General features: G+C 39.4%; 1 long non-coding RNA gene and 1 other non-coding gene across 3 annotated transcripts in view; one reads left to right on the top strand and one right to left on the bottom strand.

Annotated features, from left to right (window-relative positions):
- Positions 1–1407: 1407 nt before the first annotated feature.
- TRNAT-CGU (transfer RNA threonine (anticodon CGU)) lies at positions 1408–1479 on the bottom strand. The gene has a single exon. It is a non-coding gene; the product is annotated as a tRNA-Thr (tRNA).
- A 196-nt stretch (positions 1480–1675) lies between these two features.
- LOC132438018 (uncharacterized) overlaps positions 1676–25484 on the top strand; it is a 93400-nt gene continuing 69591 nt past the window's right edge. For both annotated transcript variants that reach the window (XR_009522137.1, XR_009522138.1), the window contains exons 1-2: positions 1676–1998; positions 3362–3454. This is a non-coding gene — a long non-coding RNA (uncharacterized lncRNA). The remainder of the gene's footprint in view (positions 1999–3361; positions 3455–25484) is intronic.

The raw sequence follows: 25484 nt of genomic DNA, 5'->3' as shown, positions 1-25484 counted from the left end.
AATTTTAACCTGATCCTCAGGCTGAAGTGTGAGAAGGACTGGTGTTCACTGTTTTTATAGGCACTAACTCACATGTTTGTGTACATGCATACACACGTGCTCCTGGGTTTAGAATGTGGCTTTAGAATATAGCTCTCTTTAGCGGAATGGTTCGCAATGGGTGGTCCCGGAACTAACACCGTCAGCATCACCTGGGAGCTTGTTAGAAATGCAAATGTCAAGCCCCACCACTAACTAACAGAATGCAGACGCTCTGGGGGGTGGGGCCCAGCGCTCGGCATTTTAACTACGCCTCCAGGGGATGCCGATGAACTGCTCACAAGTGTGAGCGCTCTGCTGCAGAGGAGGACTCTTACCCCCCGCCGCTCCTGCCAGGCTCTCCGATCTCCTTCGCATCCATCTCCCCCTCTCTCTGAGTGAACCCACCCTCGTTCACCGAGGTTGCCCCAGACTCCAGCTCCACTAGGCACACACCGAGAGTTCCATTAATGCTTTCTTCCAGTAGGAATCTCGCGCTGATACAGGTTTCCCCAATTTAGGTCAAGCTGGTTTCCAGATTATACAATATGCCAGCTCTTGGAGGTTGAGGTAATTGCATTAACATCTTTAAATGCGTTCGAGCAGCCCCGTGGTGATGCAAAGAAAACGGGTGCCATACGACGGTAGCTCCGTTTACTGAAGCCGCCTCTACAGTCTCTCGTCAGCTGCTTCACAAACGCCAGCGCTGACCAGAGATCCATTTTACTGGGTGGCAAACGGAGGCTCCGAGAGAGAGAGAGGAGAGAGCTTTAGATTTTCATGTCGGACCAGCTCCAAGTCTGGGCAGGATTTCCTCTCTAACGCAGTGCCTACAATGGATTTCCTTTTAAAAATAGCAAGCCAGACACCAGCTGACTCTGGGTGTGGGCTCAGTGTCAGGCAACGGCAGTTCTCTCATTAGTGTGGAAACAATTGGACTTAAACGTTCAGAAAAATGCTTAGTGGCTCTTGAACCGAGGGCCATCCGCTGTAGGTTTTTCTGCGCTAAAAGCATTGCTCGGGCCACGGTTTTCACGTGACCTCCGGGGCCTCGGAGTTTCAGACCCCCGTCTACCCGGAGCCCTCCTCCATCCCGCACAGGACGAGGCGTCCGGGGACTGCAGGGGGGCGCTGTCTGCGGGAGCCAAACGCCCCGCGGGTCAAGTTGGCGGCACAGCAGGGCATGAGGCCGGACCACCCGGACTTTGACCTGCGCGGGCCGGAGAGAGCCTGAATCTAAACTGAGTGAAAACAGTTGGCTCCGTCGTCTCCCAGAGGCGAAGATCTATTGATTAATACGGGATCCGGAAAGGGTAGAACGTCGATGATTACTCTCGAAAAGTGGTCACACCCCTAAAAAGTGGCCCCCTGTAGGGAAGTGAGAATGCTAGGCACGGACGGGGTTCGAACCCGTGATCTTCGGTTTACGAGACCGACGCCTTACCACTTGGCCACCGCGCCTGCGTTAGAATGGCGGCTCGGCGAGCCTCTATCCTGGCGCCACTCCCGTGCGCTCGCCCCACGGGCACGAGCGCGGGCCCCAGCGCACCCGCCCGGCCCCGCCCTTTCGCAGCGGCCGGTGGGGCGGGGCTCAAGCGTGCGCGCGCCGGCCGCTCGCAGCGGACTCACGGCAGCAGAGCGGGCAGGGAAGTCCGTCCTACCCTTCGTGTCCGAGTGGGGCCGGGGACTTCGTCTCCGGAGCCCCCAGAGTCCCCACAGGCTCGGCGGGAGGAACTCGTTTGGAGCTCGGGAGCGCTCAGGACGCTCGCAGGCATTTCAGAGCCTGAGGTTCGAATCCCAGCTTCCAGAGAGACTCCGCGACTTTGGACAACCGGTCTCGGGGCCTCAGTTTCCCCTCTAGGGTGAGGCACCCAGGAGGCGGAGGAAAAGGCTGTGGTTCCTTTACTAGCCCGACCCCTCGGGCGGTCCACGGCTGCCCTGCATGGAGCTGACGCTCAACGAGGGTTGTTGAATGAATGTGTAAGTTTTCTGAAATAAAAAGCCCCAAAGCTCCTCTTCCCCCAGATTGCCGCGGTTGAGCCCTGGGTGTGTGCCTGGACCCGGGGCCAGCAGCATCACCTGGGAGCTGGTTAGAAATGCAACTTCTCTGGCTCACCCCAGACCTGCCCAATTAGACCTGCTGGGGGAGCCGGGCAATCTGGGCTTTAACAGGCTCTCCTCCAGGTGATGCCGCTGCGCGGGAAAGGCTGAGCCCCAATGCTCTAGACGATTGATACGCATATTCACATTTATGTATTCAAACGTGCCCTTTTATTTTTATTCAAATGGACTGACTTTAAAGTGCACTTTGATTCTCCATTAATTAATGTATGGATGTGTTAACTAATACAGTGGCTTGTAGTACATTTTATAATCACGATAAGTGATAGCATATATTATTTTTAAAATTAACAGTTTCTCTTATACATTAATGTGATGTGTACTATTACAATATTGCATCGTAAATTATATATACTGCATTATATAATATAATGCATGGATGGGATACCTTATTCTCTTTAATAGCTGCACGGTTTCCCATCCAGTGGCTCTATCACAGTTGATTTAATCAATTTCTGGGAGTAAGGCCTTGGGTTGTCTGCAGCTTTTTAGCTGCACAGAACATTCTGCTACATGCACCTTTGCCGCCTGGTACCAGTGATGCTCGCAGGGTATAAGGAGACATAAATTAAGAATGTCCACAGCCCACTGTGCAGGTGTATAGGCAAATGGGAAACCTATATATGCCAGGAAGTTGTGTTCACCAAGTTGCTTTAAATGTCACGGTTTGGGCAGGTGACTGGAAAAGGCCCTGGCATTTACCCTCAAACAGGAACTCTGAGATACTGCTCCCGGAGTGCTTGAGATCTATGTGCAAATCTCACTGCAGCTCTTTAATTAAAAAAAAAAAAAAAAAAAAAATTGAACATTTTCAGAATTAAAATGTATTACTGAGCATTGCCTTTGAATGGTTGATGATAAAATTGATTCCATTGTCCCCCTCCATTTTTTGGTGTTCACTGAGTTGTTGGAATTATTGTGCAGAAGTGATAGGGCTTATAAAAAGTGAAAAGAAATTAGCAAATGAGAGAACATCACATGTGAGCTGAGCCCAGAACTAACTGGCAGGTGGAATGGAAATGAGATTCTAACAGGTGCTTTCTTCAGCTTTGTCTTCTGAGGGGAGGGAGGGGATTAAATGATAGAGGTGCATCTGTATCTTGATGGGCAGGTGGGATGCCTGAGGTACGCAGGGTCTGGGGTGTCCTGAGGGAGGCTGGCCCTGTGACCTTCTGTGAGCCCTAAAGTAGAGAACACAGGTCTGATCCTACTTCTCTCACAGGTGTAAGGAGCCCTGAGAAGCCACAAATCTTGGACACCTGGCTGGAGGATCTGTCCGTCCTGGCCCCAGCGTCTTAGAGAGGTACCTGCACAGGTAGGTCTTCAAAAAGTATTGTAGAGGAAATTAACATGCGATTCCTTTCAGTGTGGTCCTCCACGTGGTTCTGGAGAACCTCCTTGGCCAGTGCCTTCCAGCTACGGTGCCAGCAGAGTCCTGGCGCTGAACTTCCTAGATAAGCCCTTCCCCGAGATTTTTAATCTGGTGCCCACTGCACTCAAGACTAAAAAATCTGTGAATTCACCAAAAGTGTATGTAAAATGTGTGTGTTTCTGGGAAAGGGATGCCACAGTTTTTATCAGGTTTTCAGAAAGGCTTGCTGAGGGTCCTAGAAACCTTCAAGCCTTTTTACTCCCTCACTCCTCTGAAATGATTCACCCGAACCCCACTGAAATGCAGTGGGTCTAAAAGTGATTAACCACAGTTGAGGTTGCTTGAAAAAATGAAGGTGTCTTGGAGACACTGTCTCCTTCCAGGCAGGACTTCTGCGGCCACCGACTCCTCTGTTGGGGCCGCCCTCAACACCTTCACCCCTGCTTGCTGCCCGCCTCCCCGCCTCCCCGCCCCTCCGCCTCCCCGCCCCTCCGCCTCCCCGCCTCCCCGCCTCCCCCGGCCCCTCTGCCTTCCCCCGCCCCTCCGCAGCAAGGGCTGCATCCATTTTAACAGCACTTCACAGTGTGTGAAGGGCTTTCACCTGCGTTAGCTCCATGGAGCCTTGGTTGTGGCCTAGCACGCTCGGCACTTGAACCTGAACATCTTGGGAAGATGCAGATGGACCCTGCGGTGGGGCTGAGGTTCTGCCTTTCTCACAACCTCCCAGGCTGTGCTGGTGCTGCTGGTCCGGGCCCTCACTTTGAGAACTGCTTTAAAGAGTTCTTGGAGAAATTAATTTTCTTGCAGAGGAGGGAAAAAAGCCCCCTCAGGCTTGGATATTTAGGTTGCCTGAGGTGCTGACAGCAGGCTTTTCTCTGATCACCTAAATCAAGACTTTGCCTGAAGAAGGCTCACTTAGCTACTCAAATAGCTCACTTAGCTATCCCTGCGACTGCATTGTCGGTGACGGACAGTTCAGAACCCAGGGCCAGAGCCAGAGGCCACAGCCCCCGTCATTGCTTTATCTCATAAATTCAGGGTTTTAGAGCAGGCTTGATGAGGCCAGGCAGGTTATATGAACCTGTGAATTGAATGCGTGGAGGACACACGGGATAGGGGCCGAGGACCAGGTGATATGGTGCCATTGTACATTCCCGCCAGAAATATATGCTTTCCAGTTGGGTCACATCTTTCAATTCCTGTCTTTTATTTTCTTCTTCTTATTTTTATTGAAGTATAGTTGGTTTACAATGTTATGTTAGTTTCGGGTATATAGCAAAGTGATTAATTTTATATATATATATCTCTTTTTCAGATTCTCTTCCATTATAGGTTATTACAAGATACTGAATATAGTTCCCTGTGCTATACAATAGGTCCTTGTTGGTTATCTGTTTTATATATAGTAGTGTGTATCTGTTAATCCCAAAAATCCTAGTTTATCCCTTCCCACCCCTTTCCCCTTTGGTAACCATAAGTTTGTTTTCTATGTTTGTGCATCTATTTCTGTTTTATAAATAAGTTCATTTGTGTCATTTGTTTTAGATTCCATATATAAATGATATATTTGTCTTTGTCTTACTTAGTATGATAATCTCTGGGTCCATTTGTCTTTTTTATTTTGGCTACTCTAGTGGGTATGTGGTGGTACCTCATTTTAATTTGCATTTCCCTGATGACTAATGATGTTAAGCACTTTTTCATGTGCTCATTGGTAATTTGTTACATCGTCTTTTTTATTTATCTATTTATTTTTGGCTGCATCGGGTCTTCGTTGCGGCACACAAGATCTTTCATTGTGGGATGTGGGCTCTCTAGTTGATGTGCACGGGTCAGTAGTTGCAGTGCGTGGGCTTAGTTGTCCTGCGGCATGTGGGAATCTTAGTTCCCTGACCAGGGATCGAACCTGCGTCCCCTGCATTGAAAGGCAGATTCTTAACCACTGGACCACCAGGGAAGTCCCTGTTACATCTTTTGTGAAGGGTCTGCTCAAATCTTTTGCCCATTTTTATAGCTTGTTTGCCTTCCTATTTTTTTTTAAACCCAGTTCTTTTTTTTTTTTAAATAAATTTATTTATTTTTGGCTGTGTTGGGTCTTTGTTGCTGCGCGTAGGCTTTCTCTAGTTGTGGCGAGTGGGGGCTACTCTTCATTGCCATGCATGGGCTTCTCATTGCAGTGGCTTCTCTTGTTGTGGAGCATGGGCTCTAGGCGCGCGGGCTTCAGCAGTTATGGCACGCGGGCTCAGTAGTTGTGGCTCACGAGCTCTAGAGTGCAAGCTCAGTAGTTGTGGCACACAAGCTTAGTTGCTCCACAGCATGTGGCATCTTCCTGGACTAGGGCTCGAACCCGTGTCCCCTGCATTGGCAGGCGGATTATTAACCACTGCACCACCAGAGAAGCCCACCTTCCTATTTTTGAATCATCAGAGTTCATTGTATGTTCTGGACAGAAGTCTTTTTTCAGATATACGTATCGTTAGTATTTTCTCCTACTTGGTGGATTGCCTTTGCATGTTCTCAGTGGGGTCTCTCAAAGTGCAGAAGTTTTTAATTTTGATGAAGTCCAGTTTATCAATGTTTTTCTTTTATGCTTTTTTGTTTCCTAAGAAAGCTTTGTCTACCTGGGTCACAAAGGTTTTCTCCAAGAATTTTTATCATTTTTGCTTTTACATTTAGGTCTAGGATCCATTTTGAGTTAATTTTTGTGTATGGTGTGAGGTTGGGCTTGATGTCCATTTTTTCCCATATCCAGCACCATCTGTTGAAACGATGATCCTCTCTCCATGCAACTGCCCTGGTGCCTTTGTTGAAATTCACTTGACCGTGTACGTGTGGTCGGTTGCTGTGGTTTGTGTTCCATTGATCTGTATATCTATCTGTATGCCAGTTACCACACAGGCTTTGATTGTATTTTATGGAGAGTACTGAAGTCACGTCTTTTAAATCCTCCAAATTTGTTCTTCTTTTACAAAACTGTTTTGCCTATTCTAGTCCTTTGTTTCCATATGATTTTCTGTATACTTTTTAGAATCAGCTCATCAGTTTCTACAAAATGCCTGCTCGGATTTTGATTGGGATTGTAGTAAAGCTATAATTGAATTTGGGGGAAATTAATGTCTTAACACTATGGAGTCCCCCCATCTATGAATATTTCAGTTGTTTGTTGCTGGTGCCTATGACTCTTGGATTCTAAATTCATTTCGTTGGCATTTCATCATGTGAGATTTCTGTGATTTTCAGTGGAAGAGCAGCTAGAAAGTTCGTGGTACCTGTGTTTACCTTCTTTTGGCACTCCATCCAAGCAGGAATCCCTGCCACATAGAGGCAGTGTGCAGGCCCCTGCAGAACATAGCAGGGTGAGGACTGAAGCAGGATGTGTTGCCTGTGTAACCTCTGAAAAACTGAAGGTCTCCCAGCTTGGAGAGAGAGGCAGTAGTTTTTTCAACTCCCTTTCACAAATAATGCCAACCATACAGAAAATGGTACAAAGAGGAATTCTGCAGAAAAATTACAGCTGTATAGAATGCCCTGATATCACCTCATCAAGTCAATCTTAGAACCTCTAACCCTGGAAAAATAAGTTTAAATTGGTTCATTCCAGAACCAGAATAAGATCAAGCTGGCAGCTATGAACAGTAAAAAGTTTTGTTCTTTCTCTTTTCCCTTTTTTTTCCGGATACGCTCTGAAAAGGTCAACCAGGTTATCTGAGGCACAAACATTAGTGTGCAGAGTTGGTGACGGTTTTATGGATATAAAAAGCAGTCGACAGTAACAGGATAAATTGCTATTTCTCTTATTACTTGTCCTGTATTAGGTGGAGGACTCCCACCCTCTCAGCTCTCAATTCCTTCCTCTCTCTCCTCTTCCTTTTTGAGGTGACCAGTCTTAGGAGTTTTTTTGGATTTTCCCACATCTTTTTCTGTTGATATGTGTTTATACATAGGAAACGTAGTGTTTTGGGGGGGTTGTTCTCCTCAACAAATGGTGCATATTTTGTAAACATGTCTTCCTTTTGATGTTAACTCTACAAAGCATCAGAGGTCTAACCGTGTCACTCCCTATGGCTCTAGCTCATTCCTTGTAACCGCTGTGTTCTAGTCTGCTCGGGGGACTGCAGCACAGTTTTAATAAATCCCCTATTGCTGGCCACCTGGGTTGTTTCCAAGTTTTCTTCGTTACAAGCAGAGCTGCTCTTGCATCTTTGCACGTGGCTCCCAGTGCACACATGTGGAAGGTTCTTTAGCATAGATGTCAGGGTCATTGCTTTCCTAAGATAACTTTCTGCCGTAGGGTAGCAGCCTTAAGCAAACAGTGCTGCAAGCATCTGCTTGCCGGTGAGTGAGCCGGCCATCAGTGCTACTGGGCTACAGGAGTTGTATTTGCTCTTGCTTGAGGCTCTCATTTTCAACTTTGTGCGGAGTTGGTTTGGACGAGGCAGAAACAATCAGCCACGCACTTTGTGTGATGTCTTGGCCGAGGTCCACCCAATGTGGTGGAGACGTGTTATGGGTGTGAGTGTGTTGGTATCAAACCGAACAAATTCCTTTGGTTTCCAGTATTATGAGCTTGTAAGAAACATTATGTGAATGTCCCAAATGGGTTCCTTCACATATGTTGCCACTTTATATAAAGTAGTACCAGCATCTCACATGAATGATACATGGTGTGTGTTTATTAGTACCGCAAAGAATCATTTATTTTCCTTTAGGTTTATTCATAGTATATGATATTTCAAAAACTCAAACCTTTAATCATTAACCAGGAAGTCATTTTGATAGACAGACAGACAGACAGATAGATAGATAGATAGGATGGATGTTGACCTTTTCCTAGGCCTTGTATTTTAAGATCCTTGTTACATAAGTGACACTTGATCTAATGGGTTTCAAATTTTTTTTTAGCCATTGCAAACTTTTGGAGAATTTATCCTTGTTATTGGGGCATCTTCCAATATACCCCCCCTGCATTTTAAAGCTAGGAGTTGAAGCAGTATATACATGGTTAAAGATGAAATATATGTTATGAAGTTAAAAGTGACTATTTAAAGATGTCATCTCCCATCATCAGATGCCAATTATCCTATCCCCAGCTTTTGACGTAGGAGGTGATTATTCCCAGGGATGTTCTTGGCAACTTGAAAAGATAAATGGGTGGAAGGAAACGAGAGAAACTGTGATGATAAATTTACTTACAGAGAAGAACCTACCTTTTGCATTTTCCCCTCGTGGTTCCGCTTTAGTGCTGTAAAACTGTACATATACACGTAAAATTTAGGTAGAAAAATGTTGAACATGAAAGATGACCTTTTCTCTTCTTCCTTGTTCCATTATGGACAAGTTAGAATTGCTTTTTTGGAAACACGAGTAAGATTTTATTGGAAACATTTTGCTGTTCTTCTCTCTCCTTTCATGGTTCTTAAAAAGCTGTCACTGTGTCTTCTTGTGATGCTTTCTGTCTCTGTAACTGCTCGTTGGACCAACTAGAGGCCTTGGAAGTGTGAACGGTTTCTCTGGCGTTTACCTCTGTGTGTTTGCCGGTTGTCACGGTATATTAGTGAGTGCTATTTAATCCCATGCTAGCTCTAAAAATAACACGATGGGAAGTATTTAGAGAAAGTTTGAACACTACGTCCAGATCTCAGCTTATCTCAAATAAAAGCCACTAGTTCCATTCAGGTAAAAACACTTGTAGAAATCCAGGGTGGCTTTTTTCTTTTGAATTGGGGTTTTGGTTTTTGGTTGTTTCTTCCTGTCCTTTTGTAATCCATCTCCCCCACCCTCCAACAGCCATTCTGCTTTCTGTCACTATCTGTTAGTTTGTATATCCTAGAATTTTATATAAATGGACTCGAAACAGTGTGTATTCTTTTTCTTTTTTTAAAAAAATTGGGGACTTCCCTGGCAGTGCAGTGGTTAAGACACCATGCTTCCAGTGCAGGGGGGCACAGTTTGGATACCTAGTCGGAGAACTAAGATCCCACGTGCCACGTGGTGCAGCCAAAAAAATATATATGTAAAATTGAAGTATAGTTAATTTACAGTGTTGTGTTAATTACTGCTGTACAGCAAAGTGATTCAGTTTTATATATATGTATATATACACATACATTCTTTTTAAAAAAATATTCTTTTCCATTGTGGTTTATCATAGGATATTGAATATAGTTCTCTGTGCTATATAGTAGGACCTTGTTGTTTTATGTATTCTTTTCCTGGCTTTCATTCAGTGTAATTATTTCAAGACCCATCCATGCTGTACGTTATTGTGAACCAAGAGTTCGTTCCTTGTTACTTATGAGTGGTATGGACATTTGAGTTGTTTGCAGTTTGGGGCTATCACAAATAAAGCTACTATGAACATTTGTGTACCAGCCTTTGAAAGGACATTAAAAAGCTTTCCTTCCTTTTGGATGAATACATAGGAGTGGAATGCCTGGATCAGATGTTTATATTTTTAGGAAACTGACTGTTTTCCAGAGTGGTTGTGCCATTTTGCATCCCCACTGGCAGTGTAGGAGAGTTCCAGTTCCTCCACATTCTCATCAACACGTGGTATGGTTAGTCTTTTTAATTTAATTTAGCCATTCTAACAGGTGGGCAGTGCTATCTCATTGTTTTAGTTTGCATTTCTCTAATGACTAATGAAGTTGAGCATTTTTTTCATGTGTTTATCTACTATTCATCTGTCTTCTTTGGAGAAGTATTCATACGCCTTATGCATTTTTTATTGGGTTGTTTTTCTGGTTTTTTTGGCCGTGACACGCGGATTGTGGGCTTTTAGTTTCCCGACCAGGGATCGAACCCATGCCCCCTGCAGTAGAAGTGCGGAGTCTTTTTTTTTTTTTTTTAAATAAATTTATTTATTTATTTTTGGCTGCGTTGGTCTTCGTTGCTGCACATGGGCTTTCGGTAGTTGTGGCAAGTGGGGGCTACTCTTCATTGTGGTGTGTGGGCTTCTCATTGCAGTGGCTTCTCTCATTGTGGAGCACGGGCTCTAGGTGTGCGGGCTCAGTAGTTGTGGCATGCCGGCTCAGTAGTTGTGGCGCACAGGCTTAGTTGCTCTGCAGCATGTGGGATCTTCCTGGACCAGGGCTCCAACTCGTGTCCCCTGCATTGGTAGGCGGATTCTTAACTACTGCGCCACCAGGGAAGTCCCAAGGAAGTGCAGAGTCTTAACCACTGGACTGCCAGGGAAGCCCCCTCATTATTGAATTTTGAAAGTTCTTGATATATTCTGGATACAAATCCTTTATCAGATATATGATTTCCAAATATTTTCTCCCCTGTGTGGCTCTTTTCCTTCTCTTAACAGTGTTCTTTTAAGAGCAGAAGTTTTAAATTTTGATAAAATCTGGTTTGTTCTATTTGTTCTCCTTTGCATCATTCTTTTCTTGTTATATCTAAGAAACTTTGCTTAAGTCAAAGTAACAATGTTTTTTTCCTATGTTTTCCTCTAAAAGTTTTATAATTTGGGTTTTTACATTTAGGTCGATGACCCATTTATAGTTAAATTTGTATATATTGTGAGTTATGAATGGAAGTTCGCTTTTTTGTATATAGGTATCAAATTGTTCCATTGTCTTTTGTTGAAAAGACCATCCTTTCTCCACTGAATTGCCTTTGCACCTTTGTTGAAAATAAGTTGTCCACATATGTGTGGGTCTATTTCTGGGCTCTGTTTTGTGCCATTGATCTATTTGTCTATTTTTACACCAGTTCCACACTATCTTAACTAATGCAGGTTTATAATAAGTCCTGAAATCAGGTAGTGTTAGTATTCCAACTTTGTCCTTCCTCTTGACTATTCTAGTTCCTTTATATTTCCATGTGAATTTTAGAATCTGGTAACAATTTATACAAGAAGCCTATTGGGATTGCATTAAATCTTTAGGTCAATTTGGAGAGAACTGGCATATTGACACTATTGAGTCCTCCAGTTCCTGGACATGATATATCTTTTGATTTATTTAGGTCTTCTTTAACTTCTCTTAGCAGTGTTTTTGTCATTCCCAGTGTACACACCTTTCACATATTCTGTCAGATTTATTTTTCATATTTTGGAGTATATTATAGATGATATTATTTTAAAATTTCAAGTCCTGATTGTTCATTACTGGTAGATGGAAATGCACTTGCATTTTTTATATTGGCCTGCTATTCTGCCACCTTGTTAAACTCACTTATTAGTAGTCTTTTGGTAGATTCCTTCAGATTTCTATATAGGCAATCATGTAATCTGTGAATAGTGACAGTTTTACTTCTTCCTTTCCAATCTGAATGCTTTTTATTTATTTTTCTTGCCTTATTGTCTAGAACTTCCAGTATAATGTTGAGTAGGAGTGGTGAGAGAGGACATTCTTAGTTTATTTCTGATCTTAAGGAAAAAGCATTCAGTCTTTCAATATTAGGCATGGTGTTCCCTGTGGGTTTGTCATAGATGGCCTTTATCAGGTTAGGAAGTTCCCTTTTATTCCTAATTGGTGAGGGATTTTAAAAAAAATCAGGAATTAATGTCAGCTTTTTCCAAATGCTTCTTCTGTGTCTATTAAGATGATCATGGTTTTAAATTTTTTTAGTTTGTTAATATGGTAAATTACACTGATTGATTATTCAAACATTAAACCATCCTTACATTCCTTGGACAAAACTCCACTTGGTTAGGATATATTATCCTTTTTATATATTGTTGGATTCAATTTTCTAAAATTTGTTTAGAAATGTTCTATGTTCCTGAAGGATATTGGTCAGTAATTTACTTTTCTAATAATGTCTTTGTCTGGCTTTGGTGTCAGGGTAATACTGGCATCATAGAATAAGTTGGGAGGTATTGCCTCCTTTTCAGTTTTCTAGAAGAGTTTGCATATAACTGGTATTGTTTATTCCTTAAATGATTGGTAGAATTCACCAGAAAAGCCATCTGGGCCTGTGGTTTCCCTTATGAAAAGGTTTTTCACTATTAATTCAACTTTTTTAAAATAGATATAGGGTTAATCAGGTTATTTATTTCTTTTTAAGTGAACTTCATGGTTTGACTTTCAAGGAATTGTTTAATCTAAGTCGTTGAATTTATTGACATAAAGTTTTTCATAATATTGCCTTATTATCCATTTCATATTTGTAGAATCTGTAGTGATGTCACCTCTCTCATTCCTGATATTGGTAATTTGTGTCCTCTTGCTTTGTTTTCCTGATTTGTCTGTTGGAGGTTTATCACTTTTACTGATCTCCAGGAACCAGTTTCTAGTTCCATTGATTTTTCTGTATTGCTTTTCTGTTTATTTCATTGATTTCTGCTCTGGACTTCATTATTTACTTTCTTCTATTTTAGGTTTAATTTGCTTTTCTTTTTCTAGTTTTTTTTTTTTTTTTTTTTTAGGGTGGACACTGAGGCCATTGATTTGAGAACTTTCTTTTTTCTAATAAAGGCATTTAGTGCTATAAAAGTTCTCTTCAGATACCGCTTTAGCAGGTTATCACACAACTTGATATATTGTGTTTTTATTTTCATTCAGTTCAAAATACTTATTTTCTCCTTTGGCTTATTTTTTTTTTTTGTCCCACAGGTTACACAAAAGTGTGTTAGTTTCTAAATATTTGGGGATTTTCAAAAGGATCTTCCTTTTATTAATTCCTACTTTAACTTCACTGTGGTTGGGGAACATGTGCTGTTGAAAAGAATGTGTATTCTGTTGTTGGGTGAAGTGTTGTGTAAATGTCAATAAGGTCAAGTTGGCTGCTAGTATCGTTTTTGTTTTTTTGTTAAATCCTTACTGATTTTCTGTTGACTTGTTCAGTCAATTACTGAGAGAGGGTATTGACATCTTTGGCTATAATTGTGGATTTGTCTATCCCTCCCTGAATTTCTGTAATTTTTTTGTGTCATGTAGTTTGAATTTGTTGTTAGGTGCATAAACATTTAGCATGCTTTTGACTTCTTCATGAATTTATCATTATGAAATGACCTTCGTTTTCTCTAGTAATATTCTTTGTCCTGAAATCTCTGAAATTTTGTCTTATATAAATGTAGCCATTCCAATAATTGATTAGTATTAGCATGGTATACCTTTTTCTATATGCTTCCTTTTAACTTATATCTGTGTTTTTATATTTAAGGCGTGTTTCTCATAGGTAGTATAGAGTTGAGTTTTGCTTTTTTAGCCGTTCTGAAAATCTCTGCCTTTTAATTGAATTATTTAGACCATTTACATTTAATGAGACAATTGATATAAGTTTAAATTTATCATCTTGCTACTTGTTTTCTATTTGTCCCATCTGTTTTTCCTTCCCTTTTCTCTCTTTTTATACAGCTTTGATTTTGTTAGTTTTTATAGTTCCATTTATCACCTTGTTTGATTTATTAGCTATCACTCTGTTTTTTGGTTTTTGTTTTTAATTTAGTGTTTGCTGTAGGATTCATAATATATATCTTTAACTTATCACTGTCTACCATTAAGTGATATTATACCACTTAACATATAACATAAACATTTTACAATAATATGCTCCCATTCTCTCTACCTGACCTTTATGTTTTTGTTTTCATATATTTTACTTTTACATACGTTATAAAGCCCATACAACATTTGTTGTTAATTTTGTTTAAATAGTTAACCTTTAGGAGATTTAAATACTAAGAAAAACTGTCATATACTTATTTACATAGTTACCATTTCTGGTGTTCTTCATTTCTTTGTGTATATCCAGACTTGTATCTGGCACTATTTTCCTTCTGCCTGAAGTCTTCCTTTAACATTTTTTCTTATAAGAATCTGAAGACGAAAAAAAAAAAAAAAAAGGAATCTGAAGACAGTGAATTGTTGCAGCTTTTGTATGTCTGAGAACATCTTGCCTTCATTTGTTTTAATATAAATTTATTTTTTATTTTTATTTATTTTTGGCTGTGTTAGATCCTCGTTGCTGCGTGTGGGCTTTCTCTAGTTGTGGTGAGTGGGGGCTAGTCTTCATTGTGGTGCACGGACTTCTCATTGCAGTGGCTTCTCTTTGTTGCGGAGCACAGGCTCTAGGCACGTGGGCTCAGTAGTTGTGGCACGTGGCTCTAGAGCGCAGGCTCAGTAGTTGTGGCTCACAGGCTTAGTTGTTCCATGGCATGTGGGATCTTCCCGGACCAGGGCTCAAACCCGTGTCCCGCATATTGGCAGGCGGATTCTTAACTCCTGTGCCACTAGGAAAGCCCCTGCCTTCATTTTTGAAAGATACTTTTGCATGTTATAGAACTCTAGGTTGACACATTTCTTTCAGAATTTTAAAGATGGTACTTCACTACCCTGTATCATTTCCAACAAATCTGCCATCATCCTTATCTTTGCTCCATTATTCATAATGTGTCTTTTCCCCGTCTGCTTTTTAAAAAACATATTTAATGGTGATAAAATACACATAATGTAAATTTTACCATTGTAACCATTTTTAAGTGTACAATTCAGTGGCATTAAGAAATTCACATTGTGTAACTATCATCATTATTCATCTCCAGAACTATTTACATCTTGCAAAACAGCAACTCTGTACTCACTAAAACAATAACTCTCTATTTTCCCCTACAGCAATCCCTGGTAACGACCATTCTACTGTCTGTGTGTGAATTTGATTACTCTAGGTATCTCATATGAGTGGAAGCATACAATATTTTAAAAATACTTTTTAAAATTGAGGTATAGTTGATGTACAACATTATACAAGTTTCAAATGTACAACATAGTGATTCACAATTTTTAAAGGTTATACTCCTTTATAGTTATTATAAGATATTAGTTATATTCCCTGTGTCGCATAATATATCCTTATAGTTTATTTATTTTATACATAATAATTTGTACCACTTGTTCTCCTACCCATGTCTTGCCCCTTCCCTTTTCACTCTCCCCACTAGTAACCACTAGTTTGTTCTCTATATCTGTGAGTCTGTTTCCTTTTTGTTATATTTACTAGTTTGTTTTATTTTTCATATTCCATACGTAAGTGATATCATACAGTATTTGTCTTTGTCTGACTTATTTCACTTAGTCCCTCCAAGTCCATCCATGTTGTTGCAAATGGCAAAATAGCATTCTTTTTTATGGCTGAGTAGTATTCCATTGTATACATACACCACATTTGTTTTTAAAATTAATTAATTAATTTATTTATGGCTGCATTGGGTTTTCTTTGCTGTGTGTGGGCTTTCTCTAGTTGTGGCGAGTGGGGGCTCTCTTTGTTGCAGTGTGTGGGCTTCTCATTGTGGTAGCTTCTCATTGCAGAGCATGGGCTCTAGGAGTATGGGCTTCAGTAGTTGTGGCACTCGGGCTCAGTAGCTGTGGTTCACAGGCTCTAGAGCGTAGGCTCAGTAGTTGTGGCGCATGGGCTTAGTTGCTCTGCGGCATGTTTTTGGATATATACGCAGTAGTGGAATTGCTGGATCATGTGGTAGTTCTGTTTTTAGTTTTTTGAGAAACTGCTATACTGTTTTACACAGCGGCTGCACCAATTTACATTCCCACCAACAGTACACAAGGGTTCCCTTTTCTCCACGTCCTCGCCAACATTTATTATTTGTGGTCTTTTTAATGATAGCCTTTCTGACAGGTGTGAGGTGATATCTCACTTTGGTTTTAATTTGCATTTCTCTGATGATTAACGATGTTGAGCATCTTTTCCTATGCCTGGGCCATCTGTATATTTTCCTTGGAAAAATGTCTATTCAGGTCTTCTGCCCATTTTTTAATTGCATTGTTTGTTTTTTTGATATTGAGTTGTATGAGTTGTTTATATATTACAGATATTAACCCCAATAATATAATGTTATTGATCATAGCATTAGCAAATATTTTCTCCTTTTCAATAGGTTGTCTTTTTATTCTGTCAATGATTTCCTTTGCTGCAAAAAAGCTTTTAAGTCTCCTTAGGTCCCATTTGTTTATTTTTATTTCCTTTGCTTTAGGAGACAGATCCAAAAAAATACTGGTTTGATTTATGTTGACGAGTTTTCTGCCTATGTTTTCTTCTAGGATTTTTATGGTTTCTAATCTTACATTTAGGTCTTTAATACATTTCAAATTTATATGGTATGAGGAAATGTTCTAATTTCATTCTTTTATGTGTAGCTGTCCAGTTTTCCCAGCACCACTTATTGAAGGGAATGTCTTTTCTCCATTGTATATCCTTGTCTTCCTTGTCATAGATTAACTGACCATAAGCGTGTAGGTTTATTTCTGGGCTCTCTATTCTATTCCATTGATCTATGTGCCAGTACCATACTGTTTTGATTATTGTACCATACTGTTTTGATTATTGTAGTTTTGTAGTATAGACTGAAGTCAGGGAGCATGATTCCTCCAGCTCTGTTCTTCTTTCTCAAGATTGTTTTGGCTATTTGGGGACTTCTGTTTCCATAAAAATGCCCTTGGTATTTTGATAGGGAATGTGTCAATTGCCTTGGGTAGTATGGTCATTTTAACAATACTGATTCTTCCCATCCATGAACATAGTATGTCTTTTTTTAAAAATTACTTTTATTTTATTTTATTTTACTTATTTATTTGGTTGTGTTGGGTCTTAGTTGCAGCTCACGGGCTCCTTAGTTGTGGCTCGTGGGTTCCTTAGTTGTGGCTCATGGGCTCCTTAGTTGTGGCATGGGAACTCTTAGTTGTGGCATGCATGTGGGATCTAGTTCCTGGACCAGGGATTAAACTCGGGCCCCCCTGCATTGGGAGCACAGAGTCTTAACCACTGCACCACCATGGAAGTCCCCATGACATATCTTTTGGTCTGTTTGTCATCTTCATTTTCTTTCATCAGTGTCTTATAATTCTCTGAGTTCAGGTCTTTTACCTCCTTAGGTAGGTTTATTCCTAGGTATTTTATTCTTTTTGATGCAATGGTAAGTGGGATTGTTTTTCTTAATTTCTCTTTCTGATAGCTCATCATTAGTGTATAGAAATGCAACAGATTTCTGTATATTAATTTTGTATTCTGTGACTTCATCAAATTCATTGATGAGTTCTAGTAGTTTTCTGGTGGTGTCTTTAGGATTTTCTATGTATAGTATCATATCTTTTACAAACTTTGATAGTTTTACTTCTTTTCAATTTGGATTCGTTTTATTTCTTTTTCATCTGTGATTGCTGTGGTTAGGACTTCCAATACTATGTTGAATAAAAGTAGTGAGAGTGGGCATCCTTGTCTTGTTCCTGATCTTAGAGGAAATGCTTTCAGCTTTTCATCACTGAGCATGATGTTAGCTGTGGGCTCGTCATATATCACCTCTATTATGTTGAGGTATGCTTTCTGTATGTCCACTTTCTGGAGAGATTTTATCATAAATGGACATTGAATTTTTTCAGAAGCTTTTTCTACATCTATTGAGATGATCAGATGATTTTTATTCTTCAATTTGTTATTGTGGTGTATCATATTGATTGATTTGTGGATATTGAAAAATCCTTGCATCCCAGGGGTAAATCCCACTTGATCGTAGTATTTGATCCTTTTAACGTATTGCTGGATTTGGTTTGCTAACATTTTGTTGAGGATTTTGCATGTATGTTCATCAGTGATATTGGCCTCTAATTTTCTTTCTTTCTTTTTTTTAATATCTTTGTCTGGTTTGGGTGTCAGGTTGATGCTGGCCTCATAGAATGAGTTTGGAAGTGTTCCTTCCTCTGCAGTATTTGGAGTAGTTTGAGAAGGATAGGTGTTAACTCTTCTTTAAATGTTTGGTAACATTCACCTGTGAAGCCATCTGGTCCTGGAGTTTTATTTGTTGGGAGTTTTTAAATTACTGATTCAATTTCATTACTGGTAATTGGTTTGTTCATATTTTCTATTTCTTCCTCGTTCGGTGTTGAGAGATTGTACATTTCCAGGTATTTGTCCATTTCTTCTAGGCTGTCCATTTTATTGGCATATAGTTGTTCATAGTAGTCTCATAATCTTTTGTATTTCTGTGATGTTGGTTGTAACTTCTCGTTTTTCATTTCTGATTTTATTGATTTGGGCCCTCTCTTTTTCTTGATGAGTCTGGCTAAAGGTTTATCAATTTTGTTTATCTTTTCAAAGAATCAATTCTTAGTTTCATTGATCTTTTCTATTGTTTCTTTAGTCTCTATGTATTTCTGCTCTGATCTTTATGATTTCTTTCCTTCTACTAACTTTGGGTTTTGTTCTTCTTTGTCTAGTTCCTTTAGGTGTAAGGTTAGGCTGTGTATTTGATATTTTTCTTGTTTCCTGAGGTAAGCTTGTATCCCTTTGAACTTCCCTCTTAGAACTGCTTTTGCTGCATACCATAGATTTCGGATTGTTATGTTTTCATTTTCATTTGTCTCCAGGTATTTTTAAATTTCCTCTTTGATTTCTTCAGTGATCCATTGGTTGTTTAGTAGCATATTGTTTAGCCTCCACGTGTTAGGATTCTTTGCAGTTTTTTCTCGTAGTTGATTTCTAGTCTCATAGCATTGTGGTCGGAAAAGATGCTTAATATGATTTAAATTTTCTTAAATTTACCAAGGCTTGTTTTGTGTCCTAGCATGTGATCTATCCTGGAGAATGTTTCAAGTGCACTTGAAAAGAATGTGTTGGAATTATACAGTATGTACATTTTTGTGACTGACTAATTTCACTTAGCATAAGGTCCTCAATGTTCATCCATGTACAATGTGCTGGAATTTCCTTTTTAGTAGGGGCGAATAATATTCCATTGTATGTATATACCACATTTTGTTCATTCATCAGTGGACACTTGGGTTGCTGCCACCTTTTGGCTATTGTGAATAATTCTGCTATGCACAGGAGTATATAAATATCTCTTCAAGACACTGCTTTCAATCCTTTTGGGTATATACCTAGAGTGGAATTGATGGATCACATGGTAATTCTGTGTTTATTTTTTTTTGAGGAACTGCCATATTGTTTTCCATAGCAGCTGCACCATTTTATACTCCCACCAATGATTGCACAAGGATCCCAGTTTCTCCAAATCTTCACCAATACCTGTTATTTTGTTTTTTTTTGAAAGAGTATCCATCCTAATGGGTGTAAGATGATATCACATTTGACTTTGATTTGCATTTCCCTAATGATTAATGATGTTGAGCATCTTTTCATGTGCTTATTGACCATTAGTATACCTTCTTTGGAGAAATGTCTGTTTAAGTTGTTTGTCCATCTTTAAATTGGGTTGTTTTTGTCTTTTGTTGTTGTTGAGTTGCAGGAATTCTTGACATATTCTGTCAATGTTTGCTTTATATATTTAGGGTCTGATGTTTGCATATGTTTGTAATTATATTCTTGGTGAATTGACCCTTTCATCATTATATAATGTCCTTCTTTATCTCTTGTAATAGTTTTTTAAATTTAAAGTCTATTTTGTCTGATATTAGCATAGCTATTCCTGTTCTCCTGTGGTTACTATTTGCACAGAATAACTTTCTCCATCCTTTTGCTTTAAATCTATGCAGGTTCTTAGCTCTAAAGTGAGTCTCTCATAGACAGCATCTAGTTGGATTCTCTTTTTTAATTTGTTCTGCCAATCTGTGTCTTTTAATTGGGGGAATTTAATCCTTTTACATTTAGTTTCTGATAGGGAATTGCCATTTTATTTGCTTTCTGTATGTCTTATACCTTTTTTGTCCCTTCCTTCCATACTGCCTTCCTTTGTGTTTAGATGAATTTTTTTAGTAGTGACATGTTTTGATTCCCTTCTCATTTCCTTTTTCTTTTTTTTTAATAAATAAATTTATTTAAAAAAAGAAATTTGGGACAAGAAGGAAAGTAGATTACCAACTTAATCTAATTTTTCAGATTGCTTCTATTTTTCTTTTTTTGAATTTATTTTTTTATACAGCAGGTTATTAGTTATTTATTTTATACATATTAGTGTATATATGTCAACTCCAATCTCCCAATTCATCACACCACCACCACCACCCATGCCACTTCCCCCCTTGGTGTCCATACGTTTGTTCTCTGCATCTGTGTCTCAATTTCTGCCCTGCAAACAGGTTCATCTGTACCATTTTTCTAGGTTCCACATATATGCGTTAATATATGATATTTGTTTTTCTCTTTCTGACTTACTTCACTCTGTATGACAGCCTCTAGATCCATCCACGTCTCTACAAATGACGCAATTTCATTCCTTTTTATGGCTGAGTAATACTCCATTGTATATATGTACCACATCTTCTTCATCCATTTATCTGTTGATGGGCATTTAGGTTGATTCCATGTCCTGGCTATTGTACATAGTGCTGCATGAACATTGGGGTGCATGTGTCTTTTTGAATTATGGTTTTCTCAGGGTATATGCCCAGTAGTGGGATTGCTGGGTCATATGGTAATTCTATTTTTAGTTTTTTAGGGAACCTCCATAGTGGCTCTATCAATTTACATTCCCATCAACAGTGCAAGAGGGTTCCCTTTTCTCCACACCCTCTCCAGCATTTGTTGCTTGTAGATTTTCTGATGATGCCCCTTCTAACTGGGGCACTGTTATTCAACTATGTTGAATAATAGTGTTGAGAGTGGACATCCTTGTCTTGTTCCTGATCTTAGAGGAAATGCTTTTAATTTTTCACCATTGAGAATGACGTTTGCTGTGGGTTTGTCATATATGGTCTCTATTATGTTGAGGTAGGTTCCCTCTATGCACACTTTCTGGAGAGTTCTTTATCATAAATGGGTGTTGAACTTTGTCAAAAGCTTCTTCTGCCTCTATTGAGATAATCATATGGTTTTTATTTTTCAATTTGTTAATATGGTGAGGTGATACCTCATTGTAGTTTTGATTTGCATTCTCTAATAATTAGTGATGTTGAGCAGCTTTTCATGTGCTTCTTGGCCATCTGTATGTCTTCTTTGGAGAAACGTCTATTTATGTCTTCTGCCCATTTTTGGATTGGGTTGTTTGTTTTTTAATATTGAGCTGCATGAGCTGTTTATATATTTTGGACAATAATCCTTTGTTGATTCGTTTGCAAATATTTTCTCCCATTCTGAAGGCTGTCTTTTCGTTTTGTTTGTAGTTTCCTTTTCTATACAAAAACTTTTTAAGTTTCATTAGGTCCCATTTGTTTAATTTTGTTTTTATTTCCATTACTCTAGGAGGTAGATTAAAAAAGGTCTTGCTGTGATTTATGTCAAAGAATGTTCTCCCTGTGTTTTCCTCTAAGAGATTTATAGTGTCAGGTCTTACATTTAGGTTTCTAATCCATTTTGAGTTTATTTTTGTATATGGTGTCAGGGAGTGTTCTAATTTCATTCTTTTACATGTAGCTGTCCAGTTTTCCCAGCACCACTTATTGAAGAGACTATATTTTCTCCATTGTATATCCTTGCCTCCTTTGTCATAGATTAGTTGACCATAGTTGTGTGGCTTAATCTCTGGGCTTTCTATCCTGTTCCATTGATCTATATTTCTGTTTTTGTGCCAGTACCATATTTTCTTGATTACTGTAGCTTTGTAGGATAGTCTGAAGTCCAGGAGCCTGATTCCTTGAGCTCCGTTTTTTTCCCTTAAGATTGCTTTGGCTATTCGTGGTCTTTTGTGTCCATACAAATTTCAATATTTTTTGGTTCTAGCTCTGTATTGCACTGAATCTGTAGATTGCTTTGGGTAGTATATTTATTTTCACAGTATTGATTCTTCCAATTCAAGAACATGGTATATCTCCCCATCTGTTTGTATCATTTTTTAAAAAATTTATTTTATTTATTTATTTATTTTTGGCTGCATTGGGTCTTTGTTGCTGCGCGCAGGCTTTCTCTAGATGTGGCGAGTGGGGGCTACTCTTCGTTGCGGTGTACGGGCTTCTCATTGCGGTGGCTTCTCATTGCAGAGCATGGGCTCTAGGCATGTGGGCTTCAGTAGTTGTGGCACACGGGCTTAGTTGCTCCATGGCATGTGGGATCTTCCTGGGCCAGGGCTTCAACCCGTGTCCCCTGCACTGCCAGGCGGATTCTTAACCACTGTGCTATCAGGGAAGCCCCTTGTATCATCTTTAATTTCCTTCATCAGTGTCTTATAGTTTTCTGCATACAGTTTTTTTTCTCTCCAGATAGGTTTATTCCTAGGTATTTTATTCTTTCTGTTGCAATGGTAAATGGGAGTGTTTCCTTAATTTCTCTTTCAGATTTTTCATGATTAGTGTATAGAATGCAAGAGATTTCTGTGCATTAATTTTGTATCCTGCAGCTTTACCAAATTCATTGATTAGTTCTAGTAGTTTTCTGGTGGCATCTTTAGGATTCTCTACCTATAGTATCATGTCATCTGCAAACAGTGTCACCTTTACTTCTTTTCCGATTTGTATTCCTTTTATTTCTTTTTCTTCTCTGGTTGCTGTGGCTAGGACTTCCAAAACTATGTTGAATAATAGTGTTGAGACTGGACATCCTTGTCTTGTTCCTGATCTTAAAGGAAATGCTTTTAATTTTTCACCATTGAGAATGTTGTTTGCTGTGGGTTTGTCGTATATGGTCTCTATTATGTTGAGGTAGGTTCCCTCTGTGCCCACTTTCTGGAGAGTTTTTTTTTTTTATCATAAATGGGTGTTGAATTTTGTCAGAAGCTTTTTCTGCCTCTATTGAAATAATCATATGATTTTTATTCTTCGGTTTGTTAATATGGTGTATCACATTGATTGATTTGCATATATTGAAGAATCCTTGCATCCCTGGGATAAAACCCACTTGATCATGGTGTATGATCCTTTTAATGTGCTGTTGGATTCTGTTTGCTAGTATTTTTTTTTTTTTTTCGGTACGTGGGCCTCTCACTGTTGTGGCCTCTCCTGTTGTGGAGCACAGGCTCCGGACGTGCAGACTCAGCGGCCATGGCTCACGGGCCCAGCCATTCCGCGGCATGTGGGATCTTCCCGTACCGGGGCATGAACCCGTGTCTCTTGCATCGGCAGGCGGACTTTCAACCACTGCGCCACCAGGGAAGCCCCGCTAGTATTTTGTTGAGGGTTTTGCGTCTATATTCATCAGTGATATTGGTCTGCAATTTTCTTTATTTGTAGTATCTTTGTCTGGTTTTGGTATCAGGGTGATGGTGGCCTCATAGAATGAGTTTGGGAATGTTCTTCCTCTGAAATTTTTTGGAAGAGTTTGAGAAAGATGGGTGTTAGCTCTCCTCTAAATGTTTGATAGAATTCACCTGTGGAGCCATCTGGTCCTGGACTTTTGTTTGTTGGAATATTTAAAATCACAGTTTGAATTTCATTACTTGTGATTGGTCTGTTCATATTTTCTATTTCTTCCTGGTTCAGTCTTGGAAGGTTACACCTTTCTAAGATTTTGTCCATTTCTTCCAGGTTGTCCATTTTATTGCCATAGAGTTGCTTCTAGTAGTCTCTTAGGATGCTTTGTATTTCTGTGGTGTCTGTTTTAACTTCTCCTTTTTCATTTCTAGTTTTAATGATTTGAATCCTCTCCCTCTTTTTCTTGATGAGTCTGGCTAATGGTTTATCAATTTTGTTTATCTTCTTAAAGAATCAGCTTTTAGTTTTATTGATCTTTGCTATTGTTTTCTTTGTTTCTATTTCACTTATTTCTGCTCTGATCTTTATGATTTCTTTCCTTCTACTAACTTTGGGTTTTGTTTGTTCTTCTTTCTCTAGCTCTTTTAGGTGTAAGGTTAGATTGTTTATTTGAGATGTTTGTTGTTTCTTGAGGTAGGATTGTATTGCTATAAGTTTCCCTCTTAGAACTGCTTTTGCTGTATCCCATAGGTTTTGGATCGTCATGTTTTCATTGTCATTTGTTTCTAGGTATTTTTTGATTTCCTCTTTGATTTCTTCAGTGATCTCTTGGTTATTTAGTAACGTATTGTTTAGCCTCCATGTGTTTGTGTTTTTTACATTTTTTTCCACGTAACTTATTTCTACTCTCATAGTGTTGTGGTCAGAAAAGATGCTTGATATGATTTCAATTTTCTTAAATTTACTGAGGCTTGATTTGTGACCCAAGCCGTGATCTCTCCTGGAGAATGTTCTGTGCGCACTTGAGAAGAAAGTGTAATCTGCTGGTTTTGGATGGAATGTCCTATAAATATCAATTAAATCTATCTGGTCTATTGTGTCATTTAAAGCTTGTGTGTTTCCTTATTAACTTTCTGTTTGGATGATCTGTCCATTGGTGTAAGTGAGGTGTTAAAGTCCCCCACTATTATTGTGTTACTGTCAATTTCCTATTTTATAGCTGTTAGCAGTTGCCTTACGTATTGAGGTGCTCCTATGTTGGGTGCATATATATTTATAATTGTTATATCTTCTTCTTGGATTGATCACTTGATCATTATGTAGTGTCCTTGTCTCTTGTAACATTCTTTTTTTAAAAGTCTATTTTATCTGATATGAGTATTGCTACTCCAGCTTTCTTTTGATTTCCATTTGCATGGAATTCTTTTTCCATCCCCTCACTTTCAGTCTGTATGTGTCCCTAGGTCTGAAGTGAGTCTCTTGTAGGCAGCATATATATGGATTTTGTTTTTGTATCCATTCAGCGAGCCTGTGTCTTTTGGCTGGAGCATTTAATCCATTCACGTTTAAGGTAATTATCGATATGTATGTTCCTATTTCCAGTTTGTTAAGTGTTTTGGGTTTGTTTTTGTAGGTCCTTTTCTTGTCTTGTGTTTCTCACTTAGAGAAGTTCCTTTAGCATTTATTGTAGAGCTGGTTTGGTGGTGCTGAATTCTCTTAGCTTTTGCTTGTCTGTAAAGCTTTTGATTTCTCCATCGAATCTGAATGAGATCCTTGCCAGGTAGAGTAATCTTGGTTGTAGGTTGTTCCCTTTCATCACTTTAAAATGTCATGCCACTCGCTTCTGGCTTGTAGAGTTTCTGCTGAGAAATCAGCTGTTAACCTTATGGGAGTTCCCTTGTATGTTATTTGTCGTTTTTCCCTTGCTGCTTTCAATAATTTTTCTGTCTTTATTTTTTGCCAGTTTGATTGCTGTGTGTCTTGGTGTGTTTCTCCTT

The sequence above is a fragment of the Delphinus delphis genome, chromosome 15 (genome assembly GCF_949987515.2).
Source record: "Delphinus delphis chromosome 15, mDelDel1.2, whole genome shotgun sequence".
NCBI lineage: Eukaryota > Metazoa > Chordata > Mammalia > Artiodactyla > Delphinidae > Delphinus > Delphinus delphis.
This window is presented reverse-complemented; position numbering and strand designations above follow the sequence as displayed.